Source organism: Telmatherina bonti (genome assembly GCF_933228915.1).
Source record: "Telmatherina bonti genome assembly, chromosome: 17".
Taxonomy (NCBI): domain Eukaryota; kingdom Metazoa; phylum Chordata; class Actinopteri; order Atheriniformes; family Telmatherinidae; genus Telmatherina; species Telmatherina bonti.
The window spans coordinates 21640174-21663958 of NC_136615.1; the positions used below are offsets into that span (position 1 = coordinate 21640174).

The window sequence follows — 23785 nt, forward strand, 5'->3', positions numbered from 1 at the left end:
GAAAACCCAATTTTTTTTAATTAATTTATTTTTTTTACAGATTTTCACTAACAAAAAAGAAAAGGCCTACCTTTTTCATTCATAGGTGTAGCTATAATGATTAACCCCATTTTCACGCAGCTCTGGTTGTAAATCGTCCAGAAAGGTTACTTGAAAATATTGTTTATTCCTTTGAGACATGTTTGACTCTGAGAAAAAGCTGCTAATTATCTTATCTACCAAAACCCTTCCAAGGCAAGCCGCTTTCCAAAGTTTGCATAATGCACTTCTGACCCATTCTTCTTCCAGAATGCCTGCATGGCACAAAAAACGCATGCTACTGACCTGCATCTTCAACTAAACTAAGTTTAAATATTAAATGGTTTACCATATTTTATTCTAATCTGAACTCTATTAAATCATTTCTTTCCTATAACTGGTCCTGTTTCCCAGTAAAACCCTTTACCCTTTTGTCTTCGGAGCCTTATTCATGAAACAACATTGCCCCGACAGTTGGGTTTGCATTTACAGCGCTTTAACACATTTGCTTGTGAACTTGTGATCAGTGTTGTTTTGCAATCCTCAAACCCTGATTTATGCACAGCAGCATCACATTTCTCCGCTCATCCAGATTTCATCTATCCACAGTCATTTTAGTCAGTTAAGGATCATCACATCACTTAGTCACCCATGCTTCAGAATTGAATAACAAATTGTGTTAAGGTGGCAGATGGCAAGAAGTGAGGCTGTGCAGAGCAACAGATTGTGGAAAATGGGGCAACACTAAAATTGGGGACCTGGCATTAACTATCTAGAACTGCAGCTCACCCCATTACATATCATTTAATCAGAAGCCATAATTAATCGACGCCCCAGATAGTCATTTTCTAACCTTGCTGGGTTTTCAGGCATATTACTGTAAATCAATAAGCAGAGATGCATATTGTAGGACCACTGGGAAACATCAGACTAACTTCGTTGATTGGTATCCATGTGCTGAGTTAAGACCTATCTTAACCGGGTGAAAACAGAAATAATCCCACAGACCATAAGCTGAGCACAGTATTGCAATCAATAAATCACAAGCCTCAGAGACACGGTGTAACCACGCCACTCTCCGTGTGACAGAGATGATCCTGACAAACCAGATACAGCAAACTAAAGATGGCAGGCCCTGGCACACATATGAGGCAACTAGAAAAAAAAAAGTCAAGACAAAGCAAATGTACATTATTTGCTGTAAGCTGCTTGGAGAAGCGGTCACACCTTGGATAACAGAGGTGGGTGTTGGTTTGTGTGATGGATGTCGTGGTTCTGCAAGACAAACGAGTTCCAAGTCTATTCAAAGCCTTGATTCATGCACACACACTACACAGATTTATAATCAGCTTGTGAATGCAAAGGCACACACTAACCTTTTTGCAGTGTTATTTATTAAAGCCTCCACCATCAGCGATCAATGTTGATTTAGCCTTTTTATTTTTCTTTAAGACATTATGGAGAACAGAAAACATCTTAGAAAACTAGCTATAAATAACCATTTGGGAAATTTTACTAAAGATATTGCCAGTGAAATTAAAAATGAGGTATAGATTTTATTTTAATTCCCTAAACTAAACTTAATTCAGCTTTCTGTGACTGTCTTGAACATAAGCCGAACAACTCAAAACAAGAAGGCTGACTCAAGCGCAGTTTGAGGCTTAGCAAAAGAGGACAGACATGACAGACATAGGGCGCAGTACAAGCAAAAGATGCTGTTTGGATTCTTCCATTTGCCCTTTATGTGCTACAAAGCTTTTAGACAAACTATGGATGGTAGAAGCAATCAAAGTTAAGTGGATGTACCTGGAATTGTTTGAAATGAACAATAAATGTACACATTTTTCCAATTTTTGACAATTTTTCAGCTCAGATAGATGTGATTACTTCCATTCCTTACTTTACTTCTATTTTGTGACTTTTATTCTTGCAATAAAGTTTTTGTATAAAAAATTAATGGAAAATAACAGATTTATTATATAGTACACATAAATGATACACATGATATTGAGTTTATTGAAAATAATATTATAAAAAACAAAGTTTTTTTTTGTTTGTTAAAACCCATTTTCACTTCCTCACTTTATAGTTGCTTTCATGTCTTATAATAAATTATATGCAGATTTACACATTTGCCTGAAATGTTCAATCTTTAGACAAGAAAGAAGCAGCAGGTGTTTAACAATAAAAAGGCTTTGGAAATATTTCTGTATTATTTAAATGTATAAATCAAAAAGGTAATAAGTACAATAAGGTAATAAGTACAATACAGGTTGTTTAAGATCTAACAAATTAGTTTGATAAACGCGTTGCAATCAAGTAGTTTTTCACAGAAAATCTGATGTCTTATGTGCAGCTTTCACTGTGATATATTTGGCTTTTAAATAATTTAGGAGTGTAGTTTCTGAGATTGAAAAGAAAAGCTAACATACAGCCACAGATTTCTTTTTGTTCTCGTTGCGGTACTTCTAATGACTGGCATATGTTCTTGAAAAAGAAAGAAAGGAAGAACCTTCTCTGCAGCATTAGAACAAGAACCTGGGTGTCACCTAAACATGCGATGGTGGAAGGAAGCATAAACAACGACATTGCTACAGAAATTCACCTGATAGATGAAACTCTGCGGAGATATGCATTCAACTTGTCAGCTACAGATAAGCAGTGTCAGCAAACATGAACACAGTGAAAACCAAATAAAGGCACACACATACACACCATATACCTTTACATGGTTCGACGCATGCTTTTTTATTTGCACTCACCTGATCACCTACTGAGGTCACGGTGGCAAATTCTGAACCTTTGAATTTACAGGACAAACTTTACAGCTCTGTCAAACTTTTGCAGAGTTTTATGTTTGAGTTCTCATTAGTAAGAACAGGTACTTCAACCGTGGCCTTGTCCTTAGATCTATGTCAAAGGGTCTGTTTGGTTGTGAGTAATGTGTGATAATGTAGTTATTAGCAAGAAAAAACATTACAGGTTAAGCTTTACCACTGCTACTGATGTCTTTGCTTTCCTGCTGGTCATTGGTGTGTTTTTGTCATTTTACATTATAGTAAATAATGAATCTCCACATGTCTACATTTGGCACTGTTTTCTATCAGACCTATTATAAAATGGCTATTGAAGGAAATTGACTATTTTAAATCAACTGCAGTCAGAGACAATGAAGCCATTCACAGTTTCTGAAGCTTGGAGCCTGAGCGAGATCTATATGTGATGGGAAATGCACTGCTTGATCTCACGATGAAATGCCAGAGTGCTTTTATTACATTATAATGGACCATTTAATTTCATTCTGAAAGGGTTTCCCTCTTTAATTTGTAAAAGAAAATCTAAATGAAAATCTTTTAACATCCATGCACTTTTAAGGCAATTATGATGCGACTGGGTATCTCTAGCCTTGTTTTCTGTTTGAAAATATGACAAATAATTCTAATCCTAATAATCTAAGTTATAAATCATTTCCATTACAGCAATGCTCTTCCACTCACACATTTCATTTCAATTCATTTACAAATGTAAACACCAATTTCCTGAATGAATTACACTCTCCTGAGACCACTGTGTAATTGTGGGTTTGCTGAAATTGATCAGATCAGTCACACACACACACCAACACACACACACACACATATCAGAAATGAACAGCTTTCCAACATAGCCATTTTTTAATAAAATATATATTTCAAATCCTGAAAACACTACAGTGTGGGCACCATGGAGACTATATATGCTGAAGAAAGAGGAGGATAGCAAGCAGGTAAATGCTATAAATCCTTAAACAAGAAGAAGAATTCAGAGATGCCATACGATGATGACCAATATACAAGAAATCAAGAGTAAAGCGATATATTAAGTCATCTTAAAACCATGGAAAAGGAAGTGTGAGAGGTGCCAGGGAGTTTCCACATTGAGCCAGTTGTTCTGCATTGTTGCGTATCAGGAAACTTTGCTGTTCCTCCCTCCAGTCAACAACTTCACTAATTTAAAGCTTATGCAGATGCAACCATTTCTGAGAAATTTGCTGCAGACGACAAAGTCTGTTGTCCCAGGAGTGGCTGCTGAGAGAAATCAAATAGTTTTTTCTTGTAAAGGACATGATCTTGTGATCAGTTCATCTGGATAAGACTACTCTGCCAAGCATACAAATGACAAGTCCTAAATGATTTTTATCACACTGCTTCTCTGGATGTGAGGCACAACAGAGACTTTCTACAAAAGCTGACACTGCTGCACACACAAGCTTGTGCATTTGTCTTTATTATTTCTCTTCACTGTATACACCTAATTAAAACCTGAATCATAACTTTAGTCATTAACACTAGCTCTCCCACCCCAACCCTGGATTGAACCCCATATTTGCCCGACCAGGATGTCTGAAATTAGCATGCCCACACATGACTGCCACTTTAATTCTCTCCAAATCCAATCCAATTAGAAATGCAAATATATCTATGTGCATACGGAGAAAACGTCAGGTTTTTTTTTTTCCACAAACATAAAAAACAAAACAAAACCCAACAATGACTTCTGGACTGGTCAAAAAATAGTAAGGAAAGTTAAGTTTTATGAAGGTTTAAGGATAATTCTCAATTCTATTATTCTAGCAAATATGGGTAGCATACCATAGTGTGTCATTTGCTTTCAAAACTTCATTTACATGTCCATGCAGCTCAACCTTACATCAGCTAGCTGCTTGTTATTATCAAATATAATCAATCCCATGATTTTCTTTCTCTGCTTAAATGTTAAAAAAGGTTTGGATTTTTTTGTCAAATATTTTAAATAATTGCTTTTGGACATTATTTTAAAAGAGCATGATATTAAACAAGATCATTTGTAATATATATATATATATATATATATATATATATATATATATAAATCAACCATTCAGAGATGTTTGACGCCATAATGCTGTGGGCGAAAAAAGCGTCAGAAAATCAAATGATCCCATGAAAAAGGAAGTGTGAACATTTCTCACAAAGGTCTTTAAGTAAATACTGCAGAGAGAGGTTGATGCTAAAGTTGTCCATGCTCCCACAGCGACCGTGCTGTGCTGTGGGATATCTGTTTTGGTGTGTGGGTATTTGAATTTCTATGAAAGTCACTCACCTGTAAACACCACATACAAATCAGCCTAAATTTAGTTTCTTAATAAGGAGCTTAATAAGGAACACATGGACTCATTGTGCAGGAAAACACGTAACATCGGCGCTTATAGATTGAACAAAGAGTCTTTGACAGTAAAACAGTGTAGCCAGTATAACTAAAAATCCCTGTGTGGAAACACCAAATATAACGTCACAAACTAAATAAGTACAAAAGAAATCCTTCATTTTTGACTGTTATTGCAGCAGGCTTAAAATGTGATGTGGAAAAGAAAGCATCTTCCTCTGACAGCTTATCTTCTCTGAGATGACTCTGCATAAAGTGTTCTGCATACTTGTTCGCATGTAATCTGCTATAAAAGCAGAACAGACTACACATGTTTGTTTTTGTTCCTTTTTCTTATAGATTTCATAAAATTAGAGAAATAATAAAAACAGTTCCTAAATTATTCAACACTTTAAACAGTGAGCAACGGGAGCAATACTGACACTGACATAAGAGCTTATCAAAACAGGGAAATCTTCACTAAAGAACATTAAGCCCAGTCATATGATACACACAGCTATTATGTGATCTTCTTATGTCACAACCAGCCACTCTGCCACTGCTTTGTATTACCCTTGTGAAGTGTTTCATTTCATTCAATTAGCCACGCAAGTGTTTGCAACCAGTGGATATGATTCAGTCTTTTCCCAGGTTTATGGGCCACAGCGTAACCGTGGTGAATGAATACCACGTATCGGTTCGACAGAATGCTCAAACAGAACATGAATGGAGGGGCAACAAGGACGGAAAGGCCTTGACTATTTGCATTTCTTTCATCCACACTTATCTATAAACACAACCACACAAACATTAAATGAGGAATAGTGACTAACACTTGCCCTGGGCTTCATAACAAATCCAAGCCTTACCCAATCGTTTCCCTTCTTTCTAGGTTGCCATAGCTACAGCCTGCCTCTTTGTCGGTACTTTGGGATGGGTGAGACTTTACCACTGTGTCTGTCTGCACGTCTGTGTGTATGTGTGTGTGGCAATCCCAGCAGATAGGGGCCTAACACTTCCCATCTAGCAGGTTTACAGTCACGCTCCTACTGGGTACCTCAGATGGAGAGGTGCGAGAGCAGGGAGGTGAGGTTGCTGAGAGAGTGCCATCTCTGACACAATACCTGCAGCACTGTGGCCCCCACATGTGCCATCCCATTCAGCATTTCAGCACATTTACAGTGCAACAGTTAGGAGCAGATTGTGCATTACGCAACCATTTTTCCTTTCAGGAAGAAAATATAATTACAATCTTTTGTTTCTTAAAGCTGATCAACTAAATAAATATATTTGCTGTTACAGTAGCTTTGATCATGTCAAGTTAATCAAATGTATTGTTTAACAGAACCCTTACTAAACATAGACAAAGTTAGAGCATTATTACTCTTTTTTTTTCCCTGTTCCTTACTGAAATGCTCCACAATCACACCTAGCTATGTTTAGGAGGTAATGTGTAGATTTAGGAGAGATTTTAGTGCCTCTAAAATACAAGAACAGAGTGGAGAGCATCTGATAGCTGCCATGAGTCACAGGAGGCAGCAAGAAAATACAGTGTGTGTCTGTGTGTGAGTAAGACTAACAGCGAGGGAACAACAGAGACTTCATGAATCCTCTACAGCTTCTGCAGACAGGTCAGCAAAGTCAGGATAGAACTGTGTGTGTTTGCGCGTGTGTGTCCTTGGTGCAAGCATGTCTTTGGAGGTGAGAACTACACCAGATGTCATCCTGCAGATGTGTGTTTGCCATTGGGGGTGATGACAGGGATGATATGAACACTTGAGGATCGACATATCACTAAAGCTCCCACCATCTGCCCGCCAGCAGGAAAACATAAACACAGTCCTCTTTTACTCTGCTATTTCTTTATCTCCTTGCATCGCTCCACTTTTTCTCTCTAGTTCTTGCTCTCCAGCGTTGCCATCCATCATCATTAGGAGGGGAATAGATGACCTGTCTGCACACCCTCTGTCCCTTTACCCTCTACAGAGCAGAGGAGAGATTGGGAAAGCGAAAGGAGAGGATCTGGTGACTGTAAAGTCAAATATTTAAAACTGTCAATGTATCTTCATTCATTCATTCGTTATCCTAACCGCTTGTTCCAATGAAGGGTCGCAGGGAAGCTGGAGCCTATCCCAGCAGTCTTTGGGCAAAAGGCAGGGTACACCCTGGACAGCTCGCCAGTCCATCGCAGGGCCACTCAGTGGATCTTATGTATTGCATTTTCTACCAAAATAAACAGATTGATGACAGAAAATAAGGTCCACATGAAACTTTTTTTTTTTTTTTAAATAAATGTCACAGATCTTAAAACATTATCTCTCAACCAGCCATGATTTTGTTTATGATTTCCTTTAACTTCTGTGTATAAGCCTTCGTGATTTGACTCAACCCTTAATGTCAATATTGAGCAATCTGAGCTGTATCCTGAGCCAAACACAGCGGGGAGTTGATTGATCCTTGCATCCTTAAAGGAGTACGAAGGATCAAAGCCAATGAAGCCAAATATAGAAAAGTGGAGAGGAAGAACAGGATGATACAAGAGGAGAGGATAGCAATAGCTAAGATGGAAGAGGAGGGAAATATACAGATGTGAAGAGGACGATCAGAGGACAAAGTATTGTCTCCTGGTAATATGTAAAAATAACTCTGCTGCTGCTTGCTGCTTGGTGGAGGAGCTAACTAGGTCAGAGAATTCCCACAGAAAGAGAGACAGGAGCGAGGGGGGAGAGGTATCACATTGATTCAGCCGGTGGTATCAGTCTGAGGCAGAAGTCAGTCTCTTCACTTCAGGCTGTTTAGGAAGAGGAGTGTTTCTGTGCACTTCCATTCCATGTATTTATACATCTATCAGGCCATCTGTCTCTCTAACAGACTGCACTGCCGAAGCCCACCTTCCTACATCTTTCAATCTCTCACCTTCTCCACCTTTCTTCCATTTCTCGTTCTTTGTTTACACCCTCTACGTTTTCTCCACTGCTAATAAGCAAAGTCTTTATCACATATACTTGTGAGCTTCTCCACCGTTCTGAGTTCATCTGTTGCAATTAACCTGACTCCCACTCTGCCTCCCTCCTTTATTACAACTCCTTCCCTTCGCTGTAATTCCCTGCACACCCACTACATGGGTGAAAAAAAAGTAGAAAACTTGGCATGTAACATGCAAATAAATATTTACAATAAGGCATTTATTTACTGAAGTTTAGTTGCACGGCGCACACTGAACTGCCGAGACTGACTTATGTCCTTGTGGGAATAAAAAGAATGCATTCACGTATTTTATCCCAGGATGTGTAGTTATTAATAGGGGGAAAAAAAATCTGACCTAAATACTTCATCATATTATATACTGGACTGTTTATATCAGTTTAGAGGGCATTTTAGTTTAAAAGGAAGTTAACTGGTTGTGCATTTTAGAGCCATCTTCTCTATTCCATCCAACCTAATTTAAGCCTTTTGCTCATCTAGAAACCGTGTTCAACCTGTAAGAGTTACAGGTTAAAGCAATGGGACGGCAACCTGCCCACTGTGTACCCCGCCTCATGCCTAATGATTGCTGGGATAAGCTCCATCTTCCCCCCGACCCTTAACTGGACTAAGTTAGCAATTCAGAAAATGAATGAATGAAGGGTTTAAATAAAGGGTTGTTAGAAATCAATTTTTAACAGTCTAAACAAGATAATAATTGAGATCGCTTCTAAAAAATAACATGTGGTCTTTAGTCGTTTCCTCTTTGCAGTTTCTCATCTATGGTATGATATCTAATGCCCCAAACACTTCATGGTGTGCTGTGTTTCTGGGGTGTTTTTTTTTTTTTAACTGATCCCCTTGCCAACTCTGCAGCTACAAGAGTAACTCATAAACAATACAATGTGGTTATGTCAGCACTTCTGAGCTGTAATTAAATCCTTACGGATGAAGAATGTTGTAAGCACACTATTTTGCAGACTATTTTTCAGGCTACCACATTAAGTGCATTACCACTAAGTGTGTCAACAAGGAGTGATACATCTATGAAACAAACTGAGGTATTTACTCATTTTTAGGCCACCCTAGATGATGAATAATATCTTTAAAAGACAACAAAAGTAATTGAGTTTGTGAGTAATTTTGTGAAGATCTAATACAAAATAACCTACCGCATACTACACCAACTGTACAAGCAATGCTCTTGCTGTGTTTATCGTTTTACGTTCGTACAAATAATGCCAATGTCATGAAAGGGTTTGAGTTAAATTTACTTATAATGAGTCCAGAGCTTAGAATCATTAAGAACTCACAGCCTGGATGGATTAACCTGCAGTCCTTTCCCAAGTTGGGCAGGGCTGATCTTGGCTGACTGACTTGAGGCTTCAGAAATAGCCTGAGCTGACCACAGCATATGTAGAACACTGCTGCAGTCCTCCAGGATTCTGTCTTTGCACCTAAACCACCTGCTATATTAGTTAGTGCCTGTGCAAAAAATAAATAAATAAAAGGTTTGTGTGATGTAATGTTTCTTTGATGCTCACATGGGCTATGCAAGGTGTTGGTCCATTTAAATTTATAAGGAGGAGGACAGCAGGTTAATTAGTCCAACATATACATGAATAGTGTGGTGATGCACAGCAGTCTGAAACAAGGGCCCAAAGTGTAAAGTTAATCAAACTAAATGAACACAAAACATAACACAGCCCTAGTAATGCGTGGGACGTCAGTTTGAGAAACACTGCACTACAGTGTTGCAACAGTAGATCTTTGACAGCAAAAGACGACTCAGGGTCAGTAAGAGACAGCACTAGCTACTGATTTCTGTAGGCCCGCTGTTTGGAAAAAAGGAAAAAAATAAATATTGGATTATGTTTTTGGCTCCACTGTGCAAACATGTCACAATGAACTCCATAACTAATAGTACTAAATAAAGTATTTATCCTTTCCCTGGCATAACACAGTCTCATGAAATAGAAAGATATGACAGGAAAAGCTTTATGTGACAAGTGTCACTTTGTATTTTGAAAGAAATATACATATTTAAAAAATCCAAGTCTGAGCAACAAGCAGGTGCTGTTATCGCATAAATATCTGCAGTTGAAGCATATTTCTTGCAGTTCTGCAAATAAGTATACATTGTTATGAGAGTGCAGCCAAGACAACTTGAAGTAACTTTACAGCAACTGCAGCTTCATAACTGCTGACACCGCTGCACCCAAATGCATCCATTTGTTTCATTTCAACTCCTCCGTAACTACTGGTTGGTTTGGAGCTAAAACAATTCAATAAGCCATGACCGGATGATCGTGAACAAAGCTGAGCATTGTTTAAAATCCAGAAAGTGAAAAGTTTAAAGTCCGTAAGCATTAAAGCAATAAAGTCACTTTACAACTGACCATGAGGGTAGTTAATCTAAAATCTTTATTCTTTACTGAGACTTTGCTCTTAGAGAAATAAGTTCCTTCATATTGTCAACTCACTTTACTAAAAAACAGAAAATATGTGTAGATCCTGTATTGTTTACAGATCTATAAGAATGCATATTATCTGCACCTTAAAAAGTCTGATGTGTGCCATAATCTAAACATAGAAAATGTTGTTCAGTCCCGTGTGACAGCAGCTCTTAGGCAACTATGACTTGACAACATAGGTTTCAACACCTACGTTACACCGAGACAGTGACGTTCATAAGAACACAGAACTTTCAGCATAGATTCATGGTGCAGTTTCAGTGTGTTGTTGTGTTTTCTTTTATATTGGATGGATAATGCTGCAATGGCCTGGCGAGCTGTCCAGGTTGTACCCCGCCTTTCGCCCAAAGACTACTGGGATAGGCTCCAGCTTCTCCGTGACCCTTCATTGGATTAGGCGGTTAGGATAATGAATGAATGGATGGATGGATAATGATAAAACAATAATGCTCAAAAACTACTGCTGCAGGGCGTCTCAGTCATAAAAACAACATAATGGGGAATTATGACAGACCATTTCTCTATTAAGGGCACAGCATGGCGTGACCGTCGCACCGTATAGCAAAATAAATGGTCCTATAGTTGGGATTTATTTTCTTTGCTTAAGAATCAGGGATTTTTTGCAAAGTTGAGGGTTGAACTCCTCCAGTTAATCTCTCTGCTAAAAGACCAGGTGTTGAAGGAAGAAGCATGGACATAAAACACACAGTAATAATCCACCTGTTCCAGAAAGACAGACAGCATGCCTCTTCTGTCCAGCTTTGCTCCATGTACTTATGCAGAATGCTGCTTTCTCTTCGCTTCCTTCCCCAACAAACATGTTCTGTAAGATTATCCTTTTTTTTTTTTTTTTTTTTAAAACACAGAAAGTGGATCAACTTTTTAAATCAATAATGTAAAAAATGACCGAGTAAAAGGTTAACTTAAGGTCCCATCAGGATGAAATGTCTTAACTCAGCGTGTCACGGCTCATCTTTATCTCATGTAAACTCAATGCAATTTAGAAAACCACTTAACTCCTAACTTTTCAGGTTTGTCTATCCCAGCCTTGCTTTTATGGCATCAAACAGAAAGGCTGGGGGAGTGTTTCCAACAGTCTGATTGGCACACAGATCTGCTGGATGAACAGAAGTTGTTCAGACAATCCATTTCCACACTTGATGCTTTGCTTCTTTCCTTGACGTGCCCTCAGAGCCTTTCCTTCTTTCTGCTTCTGTTTTGCTATCTGCATCTTGTTGTGGTGATTGAGAGACATATTGTGTTTAACTATGCCTCCCAGCTGAAACTTGCCAAAAGAGCCTGTGTCGGCAAACATGATTTTATTTCGAGTTTATTCAAAAGCGAGACTTAATTTCCTGCCCTTTCTCTCCTCCTCCTATTATTCCAAGCATTGCCTGCATGTCAATAATGTATCCTATTCTAAAGGATGCCATTATATCGTTGACGGCGAGCCATTATTTATGAGACCTCGGTGACATGATTCTACATAGGATTACAAATGAATATAGAAATATGAAATGTTCCAAACTAAACACACAAAAACTGCCTTGTCATTACTTGTTTGCTGCAGTTTCCTCAAAACATTTCCTGATACGCACCTTTAACAGATTATTTCTTAATAACAGTGACTTAACAACAGAGCACGGTTCAGCTGAATTGTTATTTAACTAATAAAAAAATCAAAAGTTTCCAAACTCAGGAGCTTGACATCCATGTCAACAGTGAGTCACTTTGTTGAACCTCACTGTTGCCAATAAATGTCATTACATGTCATTACCATGCGGCTGGATAAGATACAGAGGCAGCACTTAGGAGTCACGGTGAAGTGAAAGACAAACCCTTACTGGATTTTCAGAGGATATGCGGGTTGGAGACTTACAGATGAATTCAGCTGTGCGGTGGTGTACTGCAGCATATCACATTTTAGTCCTGAGGTAGACATCTCTGACTGATGTCAAACAGATTCTGGGCAATTAATTCAAGCATTTATTTTCAGCACTACAGAGAACAAACATCCCAAACATTTTATAAATATTCATTTCAATTTAGTGAAAAGCATCATGTAACAACTAAGCTAGCGTTTAAAAGTTTCATTCATTCGCAGCTTGTAAAGTTGCAGATAGTCTGTTTCAGTATTAGATACAAAGTGACAGTTTACCATTTCTTAAAGCCGTTTTCCTATGATTTTTAATCATACATGCAGCTTTTGAACAAACACCCACAAACATTAAACTCAAAACATGTTTCAGGCAAACAAAATGCACATTTTCTCTGGTTTAAAGACAACGGATCATCAGTCTTTGTCAAGTTATCGTTCCAACCACTCCACCAAATCACATCGCTCACCATTAATTTGCCTCCTACAAAGTTTTGTTTTTATGAATCGAGGCATGGTTTAGCTTCTTGACTGCGAGCAAAGCTTTACTGTCAGATCATTTTACCACGACGGCGACAGGTTGTCTAAGCAGTGCGTCTGTGTCATTGGGATTAGGAACAGAAAGGTTGGCTGTAGGGAATATGGCAAACTGTTCAGCCTTCTGGAGAAGTTGCATTTCTTACCTTGTGACTCATTTGTGAAGAAAGGTGCCCACTCCACAACCACAACGTAATGCTCACACAGCCTGCAAACTTGGTACAGCATGCTGTTACTGTGAAGTCTGAATGCCATCCTGAGAATCTCATAGATTCTGATGTTTCTTTGGCTTTTTAAACTGATCCGTAAAGCAAGATCTCTTTTTTCAGATAAATGAACTGAATGTGTTTTTTCCCAGAATGAAGTCAGTTTCCAATTAAAATCCCATGTCTGACCCTGTATGGTGTGTGGCGACAAACTCTTTAGTGCGAGCTGTTTGGGAGCTGTCAGACTAAAGCTCTAACAAGCAAATGTTGAGAAGCCAGTGAGCTGAACCAGTATAACATTCCTTTTTTCCAATAAAATATCCCACAGTAACCTCTAATCGTCATACAACACTGTTGCTGTAGAAAACTAAACACTTTACATCCCTATCAACACTAAAATACTGAGACTTTCATCTATATACGATTGTGCTACTTATCATTAACATAAACAATCAGTTCTAACCATCACCACAAACACACAAAACGCACAAAAAGTACAAATGAATTCAAATAAAATCAAAAACTTGGAATTACTTAACTGTAAAGACTAGTGCTGGGCGATTAATCGGATTTTAATCTCAATTTTGATCTGGGTTTTCAATGATCATAAAAATAAAAAAGGTGCGATTATTTTTCTCTTTGCAGTTTACTCTCCTGCTGTCCATTGAGCATCACTGGCATTGCAGCGCTGTGCTGTAAACTCCTCCCACAGCTGCTTTGGTTTTATTTAGCCAGTGTTGCCAACTTGGTGACCTGCTCGCCAAATCTGGCGATTTTCTAAACCCCCATGGCGACTTTTTTTTGTTAAAACCGACTAGCGACAAATCAAGCCACTTTTACTAGAGTTACTGGAGACTCTTCTGGTGTTCTGGTGACTGACTTGAAGCACATATTGTTCTGCAGTTACATCCTCCACGAGAAGCAAGAACAAGGTTCTAGGTTGCAAGAACAAGAAAAATAAAATTTGTCAGGTCCACGAGAAGCACGTCTGCAGCAGGGAGGGGTCACTATGAGGGACGATGTCTGCTTTTATGTGCAATGAACCAGTTTGTTGCCTCCGCCAAGGAGGTTATGTTTTTACAGTTGTTTATATTGTTTGTGTTCAAGATAACTAAAAAAGTTATGCACGGATTTTCATGAAATTTTCAATTGTTGTTGGAAATGTGAAAATGAAGAACTGATTAAATTTGGTCAGTGATCTGGATCAACGTTTGGATCCAGGAATTTTTTTAAAGGATTCTTTAACATTGGGCTTGGCAAAGGTTTGCACTCTTTGAGCGCTTTTTTAGTTTCATATTTAACGAGCAACTTCGTCCACGGCAGGGTGGATTGTACACGGGGCTGGGTCCGTGTGTTTTAATACCACACGTTGGTACTTTCTCACCACCTCGATCAGCTGTTTAATCAAAATCCATTTTACCTGCAACAACAAAAACGCGGAAGCAGCAACTTTCCGCTTTATGGTTTACCCTGTTAACCACACCCACCTCAAATGTCCAACCAATCACACGATACTTCTCCGAGCCTCGCAAGAAAATGGTTCTGCCAGCCTGATGCGTCGAGAACTGTCTTCAAACACATCCCCGAAAAGAAAATTATCTCAATTTTAACTCTGGGCCTCGAGAACAAGAAAAGAAAACTCGCTTCTCATGGAGGACGGAAAAAGCTTCACTGTCACAAACGAGTAGCAGGAGCCCCTCTCTGTTGTAAAGAACTCACAGATCCCAGCCCGTCTCACAGTCGGCTCTGGCTGCAGGTGCAATGTAGAATAATTGTAGAAGGTTGTGAAAGTTCACCACAACATAGTTTATATTTATCTATTCAGTTTACATCAGTATTTGCACCTTGTTTGTCAAGACAAAGCTTCATGTTATTTGTTTGTTTTCTAAAATTTGTGGAATCCTAAAGACATTGTTTAAAAGCAACAGGTAATGTTAAATAAATTCATGTTGTTAAAGATAATGGATAATTGTGTTAAATAATTGAGATCTTAATTTCAGTCAAAATAATCGTGATTATAATTTTTTTTCCCATAATCGAGCAGTCCTAGTAAGGATTCAAATTTAAAAAAAAAAAACTGAGATCAATTAAAATAAAAATATTCTAAAACTTTTAGACATTTAAACAACAAATCATTTAAATAGTCATCTAAATTGAATCTGTAACTTTCATGTGGTTGTACTTTCCAATGCAAAAGGAACAAGTAAAGTATTTAAAACCACATTAAAGAGTATTATTTAATCTTGCGAAGTCTAAACCAGGTAATCTTTTCAGTTTATAATGTTAATGTAACATGGTATTCACCCCGTTTTCACAACCTAATTCCCCATTTACATCCTCCGCCTGCTAGGATTCAACATCAAGGTGAGAACGAACTGCTAGCTACAAGCTGGTAATGATGAAAAAATATACGTAGGCAGCTAACAGCAAGATGGCTCATTTCATACAATATAATATAGATTCTTGCACATTTAATACCTTTACTTTCACTGCTGTTCACATATATTACACATATGCTCACACGGGCAGTTGACTGAATGGTTGTGCATACATACATACATACATACATACATACATACATAAGGAAACACTGAAGCGGATGTGTGTGCCAAAGAGAGGAGATGAAAAGATCTCTGAGAAAATATTGTGGTGCTTCACAGCGCGAGCTGTGTGACTGCACTCTAGCATGTATGACTGTGTCAGGAAGAGTTCACTGCTCTGCTGCACCCGCTGCTTTTTATCCCCATCTTCGCAACAAGCACAACAAACATGGTTGGCTACAGCTCAGTAGCGTTGTAGCTTGGTAAATAACACAAGTATGTGTGTATCCTTTAAAATAATATCCTTAACTCCATAAAATGGGATATACACACACTGAACTGACAATCAGAAATGACACCAGTATGTTCTCACATTTTAGCAGCAGTTTTATCGACTACAAAAAAAAAATCTTTTTGCTTGTTTTGCAAACTGTTTCATCTCATTTATATATATTGTCTATGTTTTCCTAATTCCTCCTGATTCACAACATTTTATTTTGGCATTGTTTTGATTTGTTTTCTACTAATTTACTAAGTCGATTGTTTTCTTGCCTACTCTTGTAAAAAGTGCTGCTTTCATTTAGTCCAGCACAATGCTTTCATTTGCAGTGGTATAACTTTGTTATTTCAGTCAGGTTTTTTTTTTTTATTTAAAAAAATGTAAGCGTTAGAAAAAGGCGGCTGTTTTTCCAGGTGAATACGCAGAGGAAATTTTAGCAGCAGTGCACGTGCCCTTCACTCAGGATTGCTACAGATGCCTCACATAGTCCATTTTCAGCTCTGTGTGGCTAGGCGGACAGCTGGTCAACAGCTCACAAATCGGGGTGCTTTGCCCCTTTGCTACCCGACCCTACATGCTAAATGACTTCCAAAAGTCCCTATAAGTCAAACGAAAGTAATGGCAATATTTTTTGTATTAGGCTGTGCAAAGGCTAGCCGGTAAGCTTCCATCTGTTCTTCCTTATGTGAGGAAATATATCATTGACAGACTAAAAAACATACAGACACAAAGTGTAGAAGAGTTACAGGAATATAGCATGACAAAAACTTTTAAGGTATTTTGCCAGCTGCATTTACTATTGATCTTGCACAGGTTTAAGCAGCTAATCAGGGTACCCACCTTGTTCTATAGCATACACTTGGTTGAATAAGCCAAATGTATTGAACCATGTTGGGATTCTAACTGGCAACTTTCCATTCAGACTCCAAACATGGTCCGCTAGGCTTGATTTGCAGAAAAAAAAAAAGCAACAGGAGCAAGATATGGTTTTCCTGACCTCAGCTGTTTTTGACACAGTAAGCAGAGCTGTGACATGAGAGAACTAGAGAGAGAGAAAACGAGAGAGAGAGTGAGTGCGTGCGTGCGTGTGTGTGTGAGAAGGAGGCACATGTTTAAAATGAAAGAAAGGAAGAAAGCCCTAACCAAGTCTTGCTAATGAGATGTCAAAACAGGTATACTAAATTTGGCGCAAAAAAGAAAAGAAAAGAACAAACAAACAAAAACCAAACAAGTTACAATGACCCTTCAGGGGTAAAGTCAGAACCTCAGAAACTAAATTGTTTCAATCATCCATAACAAAAATGATAAACATTGCTAAATTGGCGCTTACACTCCCCAGTGTTTCAGGAAATGATGAATATACAGAGGTTGGACTCTCCCATACACATACGTACTTCATCCAAACTGTTCAGTGATACCTTGGCACCAGTTTTCCAAAATTCAACAAGAAAAATGTTGCTTAAACTCAATCGATCAAGTGAGCACTTGTAAATGTCCTTGCATTTAATGTACTGCAAAAACCTGTCATTTGTCATCATAAAGGATCGTATAACATTTCTGTGAGCATCCAGAAGTGCATTTCCAAATGTGTGTAAGAAGCAAGATTAATGTTTTGCCAGTTTTACAAGAAAATACATCTCAATTTGGGGGGAGGGGCTCGGATTCTTCAAAAACAACACTGCAAGGTGTGCATTGCCACACTGAGCATTTTCCATATTTTTAGAAAAAAAAAGTCCATTCGTGATGTACAATTCTCTGCTCTGTGCAAAGATGAATAAACTGAGAGGAGTGTGATCTGTTCTTCACTGGCTACATTAATGAAGAAATATTGAACTCAATCTCTGCATAAACTAAGCATCACAGACTGATGTGCTCTCCATTAACTCTGCTATTGACCTTTTATACCAAGCCAAACCAGTGCAACTACTGGAGTTAAAGACACTGATTACACCCAGCAAGCTCAAACTCGTCATGTTAACAGCTTGTTAGTCACTTTAAGTAGAAACTTTCTCCTCTAGTTTTTAGTATATTTGTATCATGCATATTTGGTATATGTTTTTGCATACACCAAATATCCAAGAAGTGGGCTTCAAAACTTATTTTTACCATGTAATCATAATTTTTTCAGGTTCACCAATGCCTTTGTTTCTGCTTAAAGGCATTTCAGTGTCTGTGTCTGCATGAAACGCTGCAAGCTGTGATGCAGGAAACCTTACATGGACATCTCTCCTGCTTTCTGTCTCTGTCCGAGTAACTGCCTCTCTTTGTTTCTCCCCCTGACTCGCATCTCCAGCTTCTGTCACTCTGACCTATTCCTGGATTCCACACAGAGGTGAAAGGAAACAGGAATGGCTGCAGTGGTTGTTGGCAGAAGCAATATATTTCTAAAAAAAAAAAAAAAAAAAAAAGAAAAACACATCTGCTTACAAACACGCACGTACACACACCCACAACTAATATTCCTGTTTTGATGGCTTTGTTCTTTTGCCATTCGGGAAGATGTTTCCTCAAACATGATGAAAGCCATTCCTGTTCCTGCGGATGAAATGCAGACGGGAGTCTGTGTTTTCATGTGTATTTGCATGTGTGCATGGTAAACAACAGAGCCTGACATGGTCATCTGGACAGATCTGAGTCAGCAGAGTCCAGATGGGTTTTTTTTAAATTTTTATTCTTGTGTGTGGAAGAATATTCAAAGCAGTGGCACACTCTGTTTCAGTCTCTCCTTCACCATAGGACCACTGGGACTCCCAACTCCCTGTTGTGCTTACTGAATCCTTGGCAGCAGGGTTCCATATCATCCAATAAGGAAAGCTTTTACTAAAGATTTAGCCAATTGGATTAAAGCTGCATTTCCTTGCCAGACATGACTCTAAACGTGCTGTTGTAAGCTCAAATCAGAGAACTGGTGGAGAGATTCCTGTTTCACTGACAAGCAGCGGGCAGCAGAATGCAAATGCTGTCGGGGGCAGCAGGAAAAGGAGACATCCTGTGCGATTACTGTCTCTTCTCAGCTCGCGAGGGCAATACTGATATTCTAAACTGTTTAAACTGAGATCATAACATAAAGCAAACCAGGACCCCAGCAGTCAAGGGACCATGATGCTGCTCCCACGCTTACATAAAACAGACAGTTTCCAGAGAAGAAAAGCTGAATAGACTTAGATGTAAAGTAAATGATGTTTCCTTTACTTTACAGTGTAATATTTGGGAAAGTTTTTAGGGTTGCAGCAGGTTTAAAACAATTTATTTGTGTCTTTGTTTGTGTTTGCCATTGAAGCGCAACATATCCACTGTAGTGTTATCATTTATTTCTGTGTCCTTAATCTGGTCTATATCTAGGCAAGTTCCATTAGAGAAAATTAAATCCATGTCTGAAATCCACTGAATCAAGCTACTCAAATTCCACGGATGCTTCAATTACTTGATTGAAAATGAAATCTACAAGTATGCAGTACAGTAAATATGTTTGCAACTCTTTGTCCACTGAAAAAGTAGCAAAGGCTTGATGTTCATCCTACATCTGTCCACCTTATGCTGCTAATCGCACAGAGAAATTAGGAAAATAAAATAAATGAAATTGGAAAAGATGGAAATGGAAGGAAAAATACAGTAATCCAGAAAAGAACTACAGAGAGAGAGAGAGAGAGAGAGACAATAACAGACTTTGTGTGGTTATCATGCAATGCTGCTAGCAGCCTCCCCCTTTCTTCATCCTTTTATTGCATACTGAAATACTGAAAGGGTTCACTGGTGAGTCAATGCTTGCAAGAAAGTGCTCAGGGTGCTCTGAGCTTACATACTGAGGTATGACCACATACTTTCTTAACTTAACCTATGCCTGACACTCCGGCTGGTTCGTAAAGCTGCCACCGGATATTTGCTCCTCATGCTACACTGCAGAAAAGAAATAAAAATCCAATCCATGTTTTCCTTGCACATTCACAGCATCTACTGTATGCAGCACAAGAAGAGCATTATATGCATCTGGCAAAAGCTAAAGAAGTCTTTCTTCTCAATAAATCACCTCCATGAGAGCGAAGCAACAGCAGGGCTTTTTATATTTTTAAACAAATGCACCCCACTTTTCGACAAATCTAGGGCAGGTGTGACTGAGTTTGTTTGCTGGGTCACTTGCAGCACATAAAACTGGGTGGAGCATGGTGCAACAACAGGCCATTAGTCAAGCTTGGAGATCGCCTGGGACCAAGGCCTGATAAACCAGCAGAGACTAGTTAGAGGTGTTGAACCACAACGGGTAACAGCTCAATTAACCAGCCCTGAATAAACAGAAACTAATTGTTCCCACTTGCTGTGAACAGCAAGAGAAAATGTGTTTCAATACCAAGAGCAGTTGTTTGGAAAGTTGCACACAAGACTGTGGCAGCAGATGTCAAGATGTCTGAATGGCAAACTGGAAGAATTAAGGTGCTTGTCGGCGATGACTGCAAAGGTTTAAAGGTATGCAAACAAGCTGGTTCAGCAAGAAGGGAGAGCAGCTCAGCGTTTATTCCTCTCTGCCATTCACCTCATGACCCATGCACGCGCACAATCACACACACACACACACACACACACACACGGAGGCACGCACAAAACCGAAGGTATTGAGTTTGGGGAAATAGCTCGACCTCAACGGTGAAAACATACCTAAATTACTTTTGGTTCCTCAAAACAATACCTCGAGAGGGATTAAAAGGGAACGAAAATCTGACTAGAAACTGCCTTTTTTAAAATGACGTTTAACAGTTTGTTTTTTAACATGTTTTGGTTGATTTGTGACACTAACTAGCAGGCGCACCGATAAACCACACACATTAAAAAAAAAAAAAAGAAGCGAACAAACAAGCGATGCATATCTCGCAGTACAGTGCGGAAGTAGGCTTTCAGACACCTGCTAGAAAAGATGAGCTCCAGTCAAAGCGACTTTTTCTTTCACAGAATAATCTGTTTTCACAACCAAACACTTGTCTCAGCAGAGACTCATTGTAAACTCACAACATCACTTCGTGTCCACGCTTTTTGTCGCGTGTGCATAGTTCCTCTTTATGTTCTGGACTAAGAAAACGCAAACAAAAACCACCCGAGAAACGTTCAATAATGTTGCTTCACATTTCTGCCATCCATACAATAACAATTTATACATATAGGCTATGTATTTCATACATAAGCCTTCACTTAAGTTAGTCTTCGTCAGGATGAGAGGCGCGTGCGAGTAGATCCTCCAGAAAATGCAGAAGGAACACACAGCTAGAAAGGAAACATCAACCAACTTACGGTGTCCGCAGCTAGTGTTGGGAATCCGTCACTGGACACCAGTACATCCAAATAAACTGGATAAATAAAAAAATTAAATAAAACAATTAAAAAAAAAAAAAAAAAAAAAAAAAAAAAAGCTCAGTCCAGCTACAACGAGGAAAAGTCACACACTACCAGTGCCTTGACAACCGGGGAAGCGAGCGCGAGCCCGGAGCCGCCTGCTGGTCTCTCCTGCCTCGCACGAGACAACTGAAAGCAGAAAGAGAGGGAGAATTCCCTTGAGATGAATGGAGGGAGTGCGCATGCGCTGACGCGGTGGCTCATTCCGGTGGAGTAGGACTGTTAAATGGCAAGTGCAGAAAAAAAAGTGCTGCGTTTATTTACAGGGAAGAAATTCTGATTGTACACAAGGTGGATAAAGAAAACCAATTGACGAGGTCTTTTTTTAATAGGCTGCACTTTACAAAATGACTTAAAAACAGCAGTTTTCACTTCAACCTATATATGAAAATCGTACTTAAAGCTAAGCAAGACACCACTTGTAATATTAAAAATATATAAGTTTTATAAAATTCCCAATTTTTTATTCTTCCCTCCGTAATAGACTGTCAGAAATAAATGCTGCAACCAGATCAAGGGTTACTTTATAATTGACTTATAAGTCAATTGATTTCTCAGACTGAAAAGGACCAAAACAATTAAAGGAAACAAAAACTGGGAACATCGTTATTACATAAAAGTATCCCGTGACTCTATCGGGAAGAGCACTCTCTCTCCTCTGTCTCTCTCTCTCCGAGGCTGTCTTATAAATAATTCAGCTATAAAAGCTTCCCTGTGCTTGACTGCCTGCATGCAGCACCAAAATCCTCCCCAGTGCGTGGCATCGATCTAAGCGGGCGTTACCAATTAAAACAAATCTCGAGGCAAAATTAAGTTCAATCAACATTCTTGTTTCGTAAATGGCTGTGACCGGTCAGCCAGATCAACCGGGGATTACGAGGCTTCTGTCAACTATCAATAGCCATGTGCCTGTAAGAGACAAGCGGAGGGAGGGGGCAGGCAGTGTGAAGAAAGAAAAGAGGGGGGGGGGGGGGGTTCATTGCGCAGACAGTGCAGATAGAAGCAACCAAGCGATGATGCTGTATGTCCTGTCCGCGGATCGGAGCAAAGCAGAGAGAAAGAGAGAGCCACCCGCAAGCGATGGCAACATTTAATCCAACATCCCGTCCCGGAGCACACAGCATAATCTCACCACGGACCCACGGCACAGAGCTGCAGACAGGGCACGGAGGGAAGCACAAAACAGAAAGAAAGGAAACATCTAAAAAAAAAAAAATAAAAAAAAAAAAAGCGAGGGAAAAAAAAAAAGCAGTTTTACCTACAGCTGCTGCCGTTCAGTCCTCCTTCTTACTTCCCACTTGGATGCTGCTTTTAGGGCTGCCGCTCACTCCGGACTGCTCTCCGCTTGTCGGGAATTTAGATGACGGGATTTGTTCACGTGGCCGCGCTCGGTGCTCGTAATTGGCGGAGCGGCACGAGCTGTTGCTACTCGCACGCACCTGTACGCAGGACGCTACAGCGGTGCAGGGAGACAGACAGGTGGCGGATGCCTCTCTTTTCATGCGATCTGATCATCTTTTGTTTTGTGTTTTTTTTTTTTTTTTCGTATAAACTGTAACAACTACCTACATAATGGAGATTAAAAATCGAAAAAAAAAAAACAGTCTTGTGGATCTTAAGGGGCTTGTAGCTGCCATTAAAACCCACAGGGTCATTTTGATGATAACACAGATAAGTCTCCAGATGAGGTCACAGTAACATTAACAATATTAGCTAAGCATGCATCTGTTACACATCTGTCAGTAGCATGACTGGAAGATTACCCTTGTCCTCTCTGAATGACATTTTAACAGACTGCTGCAGTTTTCACATTTACAAACCCATGAGATTGAACCTCACAGCTAAAAAATAAAAAAAATAAAAAAAATAAAAAGCAGCAAAATAAAGAGTAGAAAAGCAGCAGAGGACTAATACCAGTAATGCACTGGATTTACAGTCGCTGGAGCCTTGTGGTGCAGCACACAGGCCTAACAGTCACACAAGTACATGCACGCATGCAGGCAATATGTAAGCACACTGTAACATATCCTAGATGATGTATTAAACTGCGCATTTGAGTTTGAGGGTTGCAAATGAAGCTGCGGCAAACCTCAAATTGTAGTCCATACCTCATCCCCACTTTAAGGCATGCACGCCATAGTGCCATGCACACACACACATGTATGCATCTACCTACTGAGGGCACGGCATAAAGCAGTCAATGGTGTGGGTGTATTTTTAGATTTCATGTGGGTTGCAGATGCTGTTCTGCTCAACCAGGTCACAGCAAACAGAAAATTGTGTTCACTGCAACATTTACAGTAATGCATTGTGACTTCCCTTTCCGATCTTCTCATCAGAGGCTGCCT

The 23785-nt window shown here is 39.2% G+C and overlaps 1 protein-coding gene across 6 annotated transcripts in view; it reads right to left on the reverse strand.

Annotated features, from left to right (window-relative positions):
• strbp (spermatid perinuclear RNA binding protein) overlaps positions 1-22773 on the reverse strand; it is a 79872-nt gene extending 57099 nt beyond the window's left edge. For 2 of the 6 annotated variants that reach the window (XM_079256485.1, XM_079256490.1), the window contains exons 1-3: positions 22696-22724; positions 21489-21566; positions 21336-21391 (exon numbers count right to left, since the gene is read on the reverse strand). The gene's annotated coding sequence lies outside the window, so the exon portion shown is untranslated. Of the gene's footprint in view, positions 1-21335; positions 21567-22695 lie in introns of those variants that run through there. The other 4 variants (XM_079256489.1, XM_079256487.1, XM_079256488.1 and 1 more) reach the window with 4 other exon arrangements.
• Between the last annotated feature and the right edge of the window lie 1012 nt (positions 22774-23785).